This window comes from Vombatus ursinus, unplaced genomic scaffold (genome assembly GCF_900497805.2).
Source record: "Vombatus ursinus unplaced genomic scaffold, bare-nosed wombat genome assembly UNPS02009173.1, whole genome shotgun sequence".
NCBI classification, from domain to species: domain Eukaryota; kingdom Metazoa; phylum Chordata; class Mammalia; order Diprotodontia; family Vombatidae; genus Vombatus; species Vombatus ursinus.
The window spans coordinates 1,225,257-1,238,663 of NW_020948951.1; positions in this window are offsets into that span (position 1 = coordinate 1,225,257).

Genomic DNA, 13,407 nt, shown 5'->3' on the forward strand with positions numbered 1-13,407 from the left:
CTTTAGAGCACCATATAAATGTGAATTATTATTGGGCACTTTAAGTCATTTCCTCTATCTAGAGCCATTTCTTCCTCAAAGTGCTGGTTGGTCTAAGAGACTATAGCCCCCATTCGTTGATTCACTCAAGAACCCTTTACTAAGTGCCTATGTACAAACCACCAAACTTTGACCCCCAGGAGGGACAGAAAAATAGACGTAGAGTCCCAGACCTCTAGTAAGTTTTTTTTTTCCTAGCAGAGAGAACAAATGAGTGAATGAAAAACATTTGTTAAGTACTTATTAGGTACTTACTCTTCTATACTATTTCACTTGGTGATCTCATCAGCTTCCATAGGATTCAATTAACTTCTCAATGCAGATAATTCCCAGATCCAGTGTCCAGCCCCAGCCTCTCTCATGACTTCACCTGCCTATTAGACATCTCAGACTGGATGTCTCCCAGGCATCTTAAACTCAACAAGGTTAAAAATGAATTCATTATTTCTCTCCCTCCCACCTTTCTTCTTCCTGATTTACTATCTTCATCCTCCCAGTCATCCAGACTGACAACCTAGATGGTATCCTCAACTTCTCATTCTCATCTCCAACATCCAATCAGTCACCAAATCCCTCCTTTTCTACCTTTCTAACATCTCTTATATGCCTTCTCTCCTCTGGCATATTGTAGGTGTTTAACTAATGTGCCCAACACTGTGCTAAGTATGTAAAAAAACAACAATCTCTGCCCTCAAGGGACATATATTTTAATTGGGAAAGACAGCATATATTGAGAAATATGATTGCTAAGGAGGAATGTTTAGGTCTAGGGAGAGTCAGTCACAGGGATGGTGACTGAAACCAAAGGACTGGAAACCTAAACATACAATAAATGTATAATTACAGTGATGACGCATAGAATATCAAAACATTAGGCACCAGGTCATGATTGGTGACATGTAGTGCTCTAAGTCTCACATGAAGTTTTTCAAGTTAACACTCTTATGGACAAAGAAGGAAGATTCCCATTCTGGTGCAATCTGGAAGGGTTAATGGAGATGAACTTTGACTTGGAAAATGGCTAGATCTAAAAAACTGAAGATGGGGGTGGAGAGGGACATTTGAGACAGAACACACAATGACCAAAGACAGTCTAGTGTAAATTGTTTATAAAAGGTTTAGCAAATAATCCAGTTTTCCTGGTAGAGTAAGTGAAAGGGAATATTAAGGCGAGACAAGCCTGGAAAGGTAAGAAAATTAGGGAAGCCTCTGCATGATCTCAAATCCTGAATGCATGCAGAAGCTACAGTGTGTACTCATATAGATCTTGGGGTCTACACAGCACTCCATAGACATGTTGACCAAACGAAGGAACCAAGCCCACTGCTTGAGCAACAAGAGCATGACATGACATCCCAAGACATGAGGGTGGGAGTCAGGGGTCCTGGATCACTGGTCCTTTCCTCAGCAGTCCCTTTGGTTTCTGTCCAGGTGATCTGAAGGACAGTGGAAGGGGCACAGTACTCGAGAATCATAAGTCCTGGGCTTAAGGGATGTAGTGGGTAGAACTTGCAAAGAAGCAGATTTCAATTAAAAAAAAAACCATTTACTAAGCATACAGTAAGTATACACTCTGAAAGGAACAGTGCTAGCTTCTAGGAATAAAAAAGCAAAAATTAGACTAGCTCTGCCCTCAAAGAGCTTACATTCTACTGGGTGGGAGGGGAAGGAGATAAGGATGTGTAAGTAAATACAAGGTATTGTATAGGTAAGTAAATACAAGAAGGACAAAGTACTCATCAGCAAAGGAGTCCAAGAAGGCTTCCGGGAGGAGTTGGCTGAACCTTGAAGGAAGCTTAAGTTTTGAGAGGCAGAGATGAGGAGTTAATTCATTTCAGGCAAAAGGGAATAGCTTATTGTCTAGACTGCCTACATTGTGGAGTGAAGGTAATACCCACTGAGAATTGTCTTTTACACTAAACACAATCAGAAGCCAATGAACAATTTTGAGTAGGGGACTGAGATGGATAGATACCTTCTTTTAAATTTAGTCACTGTTTTTAGGACAAAGTGTCAGGGGAAGAGACTGGAGGAAGGGGGGAGGGAACTGTGCTGCCCAACTGGAACTGGCCAGTTGGGTCCCCAGTGGGGCAGCTACTACTTCTCACAGGTTGTTGTTTGTCTTTTGTTCTCAAAGAGGACCATGACATCAAGAAGGTGATGCCATGACTTGCAAGTGAATTGGATTTAAGTGAGGAGGGCTGTGCAAAGTCACCAGCCTCATTTTCTCCTTAAGAGCCATCTGGGTCTGATGAGGATGGAATCTGGACACCAAAAAGGAAAAACCCTAGACTTTCCCACATGGCCAAATCTCTGGCGGTCCCTGAGGCTATAATCCCATCAACTGGCCTTTCCCGGTGGCTAAACCCAATCTCCTAATTCTCCCTTACTCTTAACCTAGCCTAGCCCTCCATTGTTTTACCTCCCTATGGCCCTTGGCTATTTTCCACCCTTAATCCTAGCTAGGCTCCATTCTCCCTTGGCCAAGAGGTCCAGGTCCTAGGCTTTCTGTTCACCCTAGTTTACTGGCCACTCCTATCCAGATCCTCCTTAGACCCTTCCTCCAGTCCCCCCAAACTACTTGGCCACTCCTAGATCCCTGTATATAAGGTCCATCTTGTCTCTATTAAGGTGCTCAGATTCTTATAATCTAGCCACTGCTCAGATTTTTACAATCCAGCCAATAGCTCATAGATGCTCAGATTCCTTAAGAGTCTGGCTAATATAGCGGATCTTTAATAAACCTTGTCTTTGGCTGAAAGAAGGCTTGGGTAGAATTCTTTTGGGCAGGACCCGAGTGTTGTGATCTCAGGGTTTCAACATCCCTAAACCTCTAGACCTCATCAGGTCCAGTGACAAGATATAGATCAGGATGACTAGAGATGCCCCTAGTAGAATTAGAAAGAAAAGGAGAATGGCTCTAGAACTGGGGGGCTTGTAGGAACCTCTATGAGGCAGACCAAGAAGGAGATGAGAACACTCCAGTGTGTGCTAGGAACAAAGACAGGAAATGAACTGTTAGGTGTGGGGGGAAAACCAATAAGTCAATTTGGCTGAAGCCTAGAATGCATGTTGAAGAGTAGTGGGAAAGAAATCTGTAGAGAGTAGCCGAAGCTATTTTGTGAAGGGCTTTAAATGTCAAGCTCAAGTTTCCTGACCAAACAGACCCAGTCCCCTTCATCCTTATGTAATTGGAATTACCCCATTTTAGCTTTGATACCTTAACTGGGTAAGAACACTTTTTAATTAAATCAAAAAATCAAGACTGAGCAGCGAACAGTGCCTGCATACCTTCAAATAATTGAAGCTATTATGTCAGAGACTGAGTTGGCCAGAAATAATGTATATAAAAGGAAAAAGCCATTTCAGAACTGGAGAGAGATTGTGAAGGTCTGGACTTGAGAGGGTGGAGCAAGCACAGCATTTCCAAGCACACCTTGGAGGAACAGAGATTTTAAGTAAATATTTACTCATGCCAAGCACTATGATAAACACTGGGAATACAAATGCAAGCAAAAACAAAGATGCCTTCTAGGAGCTTACATTCTAATGGATATAGCACATAAAAGGGAGCTGAAAAGGGAGGGGGTGCTAAATGCCAGGTGGCAAAGTAGTCTAGAGTCAGGAGCTAAAAGCATGACTGGCATGAGTATTTTCTCAAATGGAGGTTCTGAGGAATATCTCACACATCAGAGCCAGGAGACCCCTGGGGGTAAAGATGTCTCAAGCCTGAGAAGGCTGCTGGGGCAGAGTTGGAAAGTAGTAGGGAGAATTGACCTGCGGTAGAGAAGAGATGTCCAGAAGTGTCATTGGCTTCCCAGGCCCCTGAGAGAGGAGAACCTAGTTCAGCTCTTTTCCCAACTTCCCTTGCTGATGCCACTGATAATATAATGTAATCAGCTGTTCTGTTACCTAAATGTTTCCACTACATTGAATTTTGCCTCAGCCATTAGGAAGCCAGGAGTTAATTAGTGACAGATATAAACATAAGGTTAGACAGAGCCCAACCTCCCCTGAGATGTTAAGAATTTTCCTAACTGGGAGTTCAGTGTCATTAGGACTGAATTCAGAATTTTAAGTCTAAAATAAACTCCCTAAAGGTGAAATGGACCTTAGGGGCCATCATATTGCCTCCTAGCCTTAATATGAGCTAATAAGTATAACAAGGTGTTACACTTTAGAAAACCTTCACCAGTCACTACCATCTCTTTGAGTTATCATCCTGTATATCTCTTCCCTTTCTCAGTAAAACTCCTCTTAAAAAAGAAAAAAAAGTGGTTTACATTAGTTACCTCTACTTTGTCTCAACTCACTGACTTCTCAGCCCCTTGCAATCTAGTTTCTGACCTCATCGTTCCACTGAAACTGCTCTTTCCCAAGTTAATAGTGATTTCTTTATTGCCATATCTCAACTCTTTCCAAGTTTCCATAACACTACTTTATCCAGTTTCTTCTCTACCTATACAAGCATCCCTTCTCAGTCTCCTTTGCTGGATTGTCATCCATTCTAGTTCATGCCTGCTAATGGTAGATGTCCCATAGAGCTCTGCCCTGGTTCCTCTTTTGTTCTCCCACTATACTATTTCACTTGGTGATTTCATCAGCTCCCATCATCTCTATGCTGATGATTCTCAGATGTAGTCATCCAGCCTTAACCTCTCTCCTAATCTCCAGATTTGCATCTCCAACTGCCTAGTAGACATGTCAAACTAGATGTCCAGGAGACATCTTAAACTCAGCATGTCCAAACCCAAGCTCATTATTTTTCCTCCAAAACCCTATCCCTTTCCAAACTCTGCTATTATTGTCAAAGGCACTACACTCCTTCCAGTCATTCAGACTTACAATCTAGGTGTCATCCTCACCCTTTTTGAGCTCTCAATAGTACCAGACATTGTTGACTACCATCTCATCTTTGATATTCTCACCTCTCTGAGTTTTCAAGATACTGCTCTCTCTTGGTTCTACTCCTTCCATATGACCATTGATTTTCAATGGTCCTTTACTGGATTATCATGCATATTATGTTTCTTAACTGTGGGTTAGGGCTCTGTTCTGGGCCCTCTTCTCTTTTCTTTCTATACTCTCTTGGTGAAATTATCAGCTCTCTTAGATTTAATTATGGTGTCTATGCAGATAATTCACAGATCTATATATTCAACTTCAGTCTCTCTCTTAAGTTCCAGTCCCTTATCACCAATTCTCTCTCTCTCTTTTTTTTTTTTGGTTAGGTAATTGGGGTTAAGTGACTTGCCCAGGGTCACACAGCTAGTAAATGTGTCAAGTGTTTGGTCTGAGGCCAGATTTGAATTCAGATCTTCCTGACTTCAGGGCCGGTGCTCTATCCACTGTGCCACCTAGCTGCCCTTCCAATTCTCTTTTTTAAATTAAGTTTTATTAAAATCTTTCCTTATTATAGCACCTGCATTTCCCATTGTATCTTTTCTCCTCACTCCTTCCCAGAGAGTCATCTTTAAAGTATAGAATTTGAAAAGTGGGGGGGGAAGTTTAGCAAAACTAAGAAAATATCAAAAAAGGTTGATATTTTATGTAGTATTTCACACCTATGGTCTCCTTCTTCTACAAAGAAGCAGGATAAAAGTATATTTTCATATTTCTTGTTTGAAACCAAGCTTGGTCATTTTCATGTGGAAGCATTCAGTTTAAATTTTTTTGTTCTTTCTTCTTTCCATTTACATTATTGTCATCATTGGGTATGTACCTTCCTGGCTCTGCTTACTTCATTTTGCATCAGTTCATATAATTCTTTCCAATGCTTCTCTTTATTCATTGTGTTCATCCTTTCTTACAGTATAGTAACATTTCATTACATTAATGCACTGCAGTTGTTAAGCCAGTCCCCAAATGATGGGCATCTATTTTGTGTCCAGTTCTTTGCTAATCATGAAAAAGTGCTGCTATAAATATTTTGATGTTTGCAGGCTTTTTCTTTTTGTCATTGACTTCCTTGAAGTTTATATCTAGCATTGAAATTTCTGAGTCAAAGGACATAGACATTTTAGTGACTCCCATTCATAATTTCAAGTTATTATACAGTTTAGTTAAATTAATTCACAGCTTCACAAATAACACATTAACACACCCATCTTTCCCCTCAACCCTTCCAACATTGACTATTTCCATTTTGTGTCATCTTTGTCAATTTTCTGGATATAATATGAAAACTCTGGGTTGTTTCTTATTTCCTTTATTTTTAATGAGTTGGAACATTCTTTCATCTAGTTATTAATAATTTCCAATTCTTTTGAGAACTGTTTGTATCCTATAACTGTTTATTGGGAAATAGTTATTGGTCTTATATATTTGTTGACTGTCTATATAGATTGGATATCATACCTTTATCAGAGATATCTGATCCAACATTTTGTTTTTCCCCCTAGTTGATCACTTCCTTTATCCTACTTGCATTGATTTTCTTTGTACAAAAGCCTTTTAATTCTTGTAATAGAAATTATTTATTTTTATCTTTTGTAATTATCTCTTATCCTTTGGTTGAGAATTCACCTCCTACTTGTAACTGTGAGCAGTATACAATCTGCTTCATTTATATTTTATGATATGATCTTTAATACTCAAGATACATAGTTATTTGAAATTTATGTTTGTATATGACTTAAGATGTTTGTATAAATCTAATTTCTGTCAGACTGCTTTAATATTTTCCCAGCAATTTTTTCCTAGGTAATTTATGTTTGGAAGTTTATTGAACATTAGGTAATTGAGTTCACTTATTTCTGATTCTCCCTTGTCTACTTTGTTCCAAGTGGTTTTGATGATTACTCAAGTGGATTTGTGATCTTATTGACTTGGGACATAAGATACAGACTGAAACTCTTTTGTGCCTGCCCATCCCATGTGATGCTTGTTCATGTCCTCCCAAAAGTTTGATATGGAGGTCCACCAAACAAGTTAGAGACCTTCCTTAATTTCTCCTGATATTGCAAGACTACCAGTAGAGGACTCTGGACATCCACTTGTCATCCCTTACACTTACCACACAATCAACCCATCTTCTCTTTAAGATATACAAATTTTTAATGACATTCTTTATTCCTTTTCTTCTTTGGAGTTCCTCATTGGTTATATGTTGTATGCAGCTCACACCGATCATAAACCTTTCCATTACCCTCTGAGTGATACATATCTTTAGTTCTTCAGAGGTAGTGTCTTGCTGTGATATAGCAACATTAAAAAATTTCTGTTTAAAAATGGACATTTGCTGTTATAGGAAGCTTGAGATCTGTAATTTCTGGAAAGCAGTCTCGCTTTCTGTCTTCCTTTTTAATTCTAAGCCCAGCTGTATTGTATATCCCCAATATTCCTACTGTTAAAAAAGCTGTATAGGGTGTCCACTTTGACACATGGTGAAATCTAGACAATAGACATTCTTCACCCATTTGATCTTTCTTGTGTGGATGAACAGGCCAAGCTACTATATGTGATTATAGATCTATTCCAGGGAGCTTTACAATGACTCAGGGATTGAGGCAACCAATATGTCATCTAGAAACAGGAACATCTGGATGACCTCATAATCCATAGATAATCCCCTTCCTGACCTGGACATTGCACTGGATCTACCCCATCACTGTGACAAATACTTCTGGTGAGCACATCTCTCCTTGTTTCATGCCTCACCTAATTTTTTTTTTAATCAGAGGACTGTTGAACAAGGTTATTCCTGTTGTTATATTTTCTAAGAATTTTGAATGACACTGATAGATGGATAGGATACAGTTTTTATAACGAGTCTGTAAGATGGCATTTTGTTCTAGAGTGCAATGCTTTTTCATAATCAACAGTGAGCACAATACAATCTTATATTTCTTTTATCATTTAGTCAATTGTGAGATGATAAAGATGTCCGCTGTTGAATATCAGTTTGTTTGGTTGTTTTTTTTTTTAAGCCCAATTGTTTTGTATTAATACCTTCATTAAGGAAGTCCTCAATTTGTGTAGATGACCCCACCCATCCCATAGAAATTTCACATAGATAAGAAAGTAGGCACATAGTTTGGTAATTGTGGATGCTTTCTTTTTCAGTTTTTCTGGCATCAGTTAAGTCTGAAGTTTTGGGGTTTTTTTCCCCCCAACAATTTTGATATCTTCCCCCTACATAAGAGGCATCTAGGCAGCAAGCACATAGTGGATAGAGCACTGGGCCTGAAGTCTAGAAGAACTGAATTCAAATCTAGCCTCAGACCTTTACCAGCGATGTGACCCTGGGCAAATCACTTAACTTCTGCCTCAGTTTCCTCAACTGTAAAATGGGGATAATAATAGCACCTAATTCACAGGGTAATTGTGAGAATAAAATGAGATATTTTTAAAGTGCTTAGCACAGTGCCTGGCATAGAATAAGTGCTTAATAAATGCTTCTTTCTTTCCTTCCTTCTTTTAGATATTTTGTAAATTGTGCCCTTAATGCCCTAGCAATTGCATTGCATCCAATATGGATCTCCTATGTATGTACTTGACCCAATCTGGCTGGTTTTCCTGTTTTTATTCTTTTTAGTGACATTTCTACTTCTTCTTAAAGCCCCTCAGGGACTGTGATAATAGGGTCCAAATGTAGTGGTTCTAATAACCTTGATAGAGAAGTTTATTGTAATTTTTGCAAATCTCTTCCATTTTTCTTCTGTTTGTATTCTTTTTTCTCTCTTCTTCCTTGAGTGCTTCTATGATGACTATGCTTAGTTGGATATTTTGTCAAGTTTTCTTGACTGATTTTTGCCCTCTGCTACTTCTCTCTACTTTATCAGAAAATATGGCTTCTAATTGTCTATCATCCTTCTTTGTAAGATTTTATAGATAATAATAGCTAAAATCTGTTATCTCATTTGATCCTCACAACAACCCTATGAGTTATTATTATTCACATTTTGTAGAAGGGGAAACTCAGAGTGAGAGTTTAAATAACCAGCCTAGAGTCACATAGCTACTAACTGTCTTAGGCAGAACTTGAACTCAGGTCTTCTTTAATTTTTTAAAATTTGTTTAGTATTTTATTTTCCCCCAGTTACATGTAAAAGCAATGTTTAACATTTGTTTTTAAAACTTTGAGTTCTAGCAGCTGCCCTGGAGGCAGGAGGATCTGAGTTCAAATCTGACCTCAGACACATAACACTCACTAGCTGTGTGACTCTGGGCAAGTCACTTAACGCCATTGCCTAGCAAAACAAAATAAAACAAAACCAAAAAACCTTTGAATTCCAAATTCTCTCCATTTCTGCCTCCCTCCCCGTCCTACCCTCATTGAGAAAGCAAGCAATTCAATATAGGTTATACATATGTAGTCATGCAAAACATATCCATAATGGTCATGTTGTGAAAGAAAACAGACCAAAAAACTCAAGAAAAATAAAGAAAGCTAAAAAAAAAAAAGTATGCTTCCATCTGTATTCAGACACCATTAGCTCTTTCTCTGGGGATGGATAGCATTTTTCATCATAATTCCTTCAGAATCGTCTTGGATCATTGTATTGCTAAGAATAGCTAAGTCATTCACAGCAATATCTTACTATATTATTATTACTTTGTGCACAGTACATTTCACTTTGCATCAGCCTATGCAAGTCTTTTCAGGTTTTTCTTAGAGCATCCTGCTCATCATTTCTTATAGTACAATAGTATTCCACCATAATCACATACCACAACTCGTTCAGCCATTCTCCAATTAATGGACATCCCATCAATTTTCAGTCAAATTCTTTGCCACCAGAAAAGAGTTGCTGTAAGTATTTTTGTACATACATACATTTTGTACGTTTAAGTCCTTTTCCTTTTTGTTTTTTATTTCCTATGGGATACCTAGTAGTGGTACTGCTAAGTCAAAGGGTATACATGAGTTTATAGCCCTTGGGGCATAGTTCCAAATTGTTCTACAAAATGGTTGAATCAATTCACAACTGCACCAACAGTGCATTAATGTCTCATTTTCCCCACATCCCCTCCAACATTTATCATTTTCTTTTCCTGTCCTATTAGCCACTCTAATAGGTATGAGGTAGTACCTGAAACTTGTTTTAATTTGCATTTCTCGAATCAATAGTTAAATAATTTTTTCATATGCCTATAGAGAGCTTTGATTACTTCATCTGAAAACTGTTCATATCCTTTGATCATTTATCAAGTATGGAATGGCTCTTATTTTTATAAATTTGACTCAGTTCTCTCTGTTTGAGAAATGAAGCCATTATCAGAGAAACTTCAAAATTTGTTCACAGTTACTATTGCTAACTGTATTTCCCTCCATCCTATTCCCTGCCCCTGTTTATCCTATTTTCTCTCTCGTCTCACCCAGTCCTTCTTCAAAAGTGTTTTGCCTCTGACTACCCACTCCCCAATCTGCCCTCCCTTCTTTTACAGCCCCCCCCTTCTCTTATTCTCTTCCCCTCCCACTTTCCTGTAGGGTAAGAGAGATTACTATACCCAATTGAGTGTGTATGTTATTCCCTCTTTGAGCCAATTGTGATGAGAGTAAGGTCATTCACTCCCCCTTACCTCCCCCTCTTCCCCTCCACTATAAAAGCTCTTTCTTGTTTCTTTTATATGAGATAATTTACCCCATTCTACCTCTCCCTTTCTCTTTCTCCCAGTACATTCCTCTCTCTCATCCCTTAATTTTATTTTTTAGATATCATCCCTTCATATTCAACTCACACCTGTGCCCTCTATCTATATATACTCCTTCTAACTGCTCCAATAATGAGAAAGTTCTTATTAGTTACAAGTATCATCTTCCAATGTAAAAACATAAAGTTTAACCTTATTAAGTCCCTTATGATTTCCCTTTCCTATTTACCTTTTTATGCTTCTCTTGAGTCTTGTATTTGAAATTCAAATTTTCTATTCAGCTCTGGTCCTTCTAGCAAGAATACTTGAAAGTCCACTATTTCATAGAATACCCATTTTTTTTCCCCTGAAGGATTTTACTGTTTTGCTGGGTAGGTGATTCTTAGTTGTAATCCTAGCTCCTTTGCCCTCTAGAATATTGTAGTCCAAGCCCAATGATCCATTAATGTAGAAGCTGCTACATCTTGTGTTATCTTGACACAATACTTGAATTGTTTCTTTCTGGTTGCTTGCAATATTTTCTCCTTGACCTGGGAACTCTGGAATTTGGCTATAATTTGGGAGTTTTCATTTTGGATTTCTTTCAGGAGGTGATTGATGGATTCTTTCAATTTCTATTTTACCTTCTGGTTCTAGAATATCAGGACAGTTTTCCTTGATAATATATTGAAAGGTGATGTCTAGGCTCTTTTTTTGATCACGGTTTTCAGGCAGTCCAATAATTTTAAAATTCTCTCTCCTGGATCTATTTTCCTGGTCAGTTGTTTTTTTCCAATGAGATATTCCACATTATCTTCTACTTTTTTCATTCTTTTTGTTTTGTTTTATTGTTTCTTGATTTTTCATAAAGTCATTAGCTTCCATTTGTTCAATTCTAATTTTTAAGGAATTCCTTTCTTTAGTGAGCTTTTGTATCTCCTTTTCCATTGGGCCAATTTGACATATTTTTTGGTTTGTTTTTTTGTGAGGCAATTGGGGTTAAGTGATTTGCCCAGAGTCACACAGCTAGTAAGTGTCAAGTGTCTGAGGCTGGATTTGAACTCATGTCCTCCTGACCCCAGGGCCAGTGCTCTATCCACCGTGCCACCTAGCTGCCCCCACCAATTCTACTTTTTAAGGAGTTTTTTTCTTCAGTGAATTTTTGTGCCCCTTTTCCATTTGGTCAATTCTGCTTTTTAAGGCATTCTTCTCCTCATTGGCTTTTTATATTTCTTTTACCATTTGGCCTAAACTGTTTTTTTAAGATGTTATTTTCTTTGGTATTTGTGTGTGTGTGTGTATGTGTGTGTGTGTTTGTGTGTGTGTGTCTCCTTTACCAAGATGTTGACTTGTTTTTCATGATTTTCTTGCATCACTCTTATTTCTCTTCCCAATTTTTCCTCTACCTCTTTTACTTGATTTTCAAAATTCTTTTTGAGCTCTTCCATGGCCTGAGACCAATTCATATTTTTCTTGGAGGTTTTGGTTGTAGGAGCTTTGACTTTGTTATCATCTTCTAAGTGTGTGTTTTGATCTTCCTTGTCAACATAGTAACTTTCTAAGGTCAGAATTTTCCCCCCTATGTTTGCTCATTTTCCCAGCCCATTTCTTGACTTTTAACTCTTTGTTAAAATAGGTCCTGCTTCCAATGTGGAGGGGGCACTCTCCCAAGTTTCAGGGGGTTTTTGCAGTCGTTTTCAGCGATATTTCTAGGGACCTGTAAGTTTTCAGTTCCTCCAAGATGGTATGATCTAAGGAGAGGTGTATTTACTACTCTCCTGGTCTGTGCTCTGGTCTGTGAGTGACCACAAGCACTCTTTTCTGCCCTGGAACTTTGATGAGGGTCCTTGCTCCACTCTGGCCACAAGCTAGAGTGTGCTAGTGCTCCTCCTTGCATGGGGACTGTCACCTAGAACTGCAACCCAGATATGAGTATGGGTAAAGCAATAGAGTCCTGCTTCAGTGCTAGCAAAGAGACCCTTGTAATCTCTTTCTGATCAGCTGTTTGACCCCCTTGCTGTCTGTGGGCTGAGAGCTGCGGAAGTAGCTGCTGCCACTACTGATTCAGTGGCTCCCAAAGCCTGCTCCTGGTTTGCTGGGGCCCAGTCTGTGTTGGTGCAGCCTGTATTGGACTGTGGTCCACTCTCACCCAGGTGTGACAGACCTTTCCTGCTGACCTTCTAAGTTGTCTTTGGCTGGAAAATTATTTCACTCTGTCTTTTTGTGGGCTTTGCTGCTCTAGGAATTGTTTTATGGTATTATTTAAAGGTGTTTGGAAGGGATTTGGGGAGAGCTCAGGTGACTCACTCGCTGCCTTTTCTTCACCATCTTGGCTTCACCTTTAGACTCAGGTCTTCTTGATTCCAAATCCAGCTCTCTATCCACAATGCCACCTACCTTCCTATGTTCTAAACTGGTGTTGCCTTTGGTAGCCTTCTCTCTCCATTTAGCAAGTAATTAAAATGTTTGCTGAGTAAGGTACTTTCTGGACAATTTTAATCTCCTTGTTACAGCAATTAATTTACATTGATTTAACTTCTGGAAGAAATTATAGTTGGTATCAATGTCATTTCTCTTGTCCATCTCCCACTTTCTATATTCAGTAGCTTATTTAAATAAATCAGGGTTAAAAAAATTTTTTTTAACTCTGCACTATAAATTTTTCTCATTATTCTTTCTTTTTGTTTATTATAAATTCTGGTCAAGAGTCTGACTCTGACTTATGGAGAGCTGACTCAGGGATAACTCCCATGTGCACCAGTCTTTTCCTATCTGTTAAAATGGTCAAGGGTC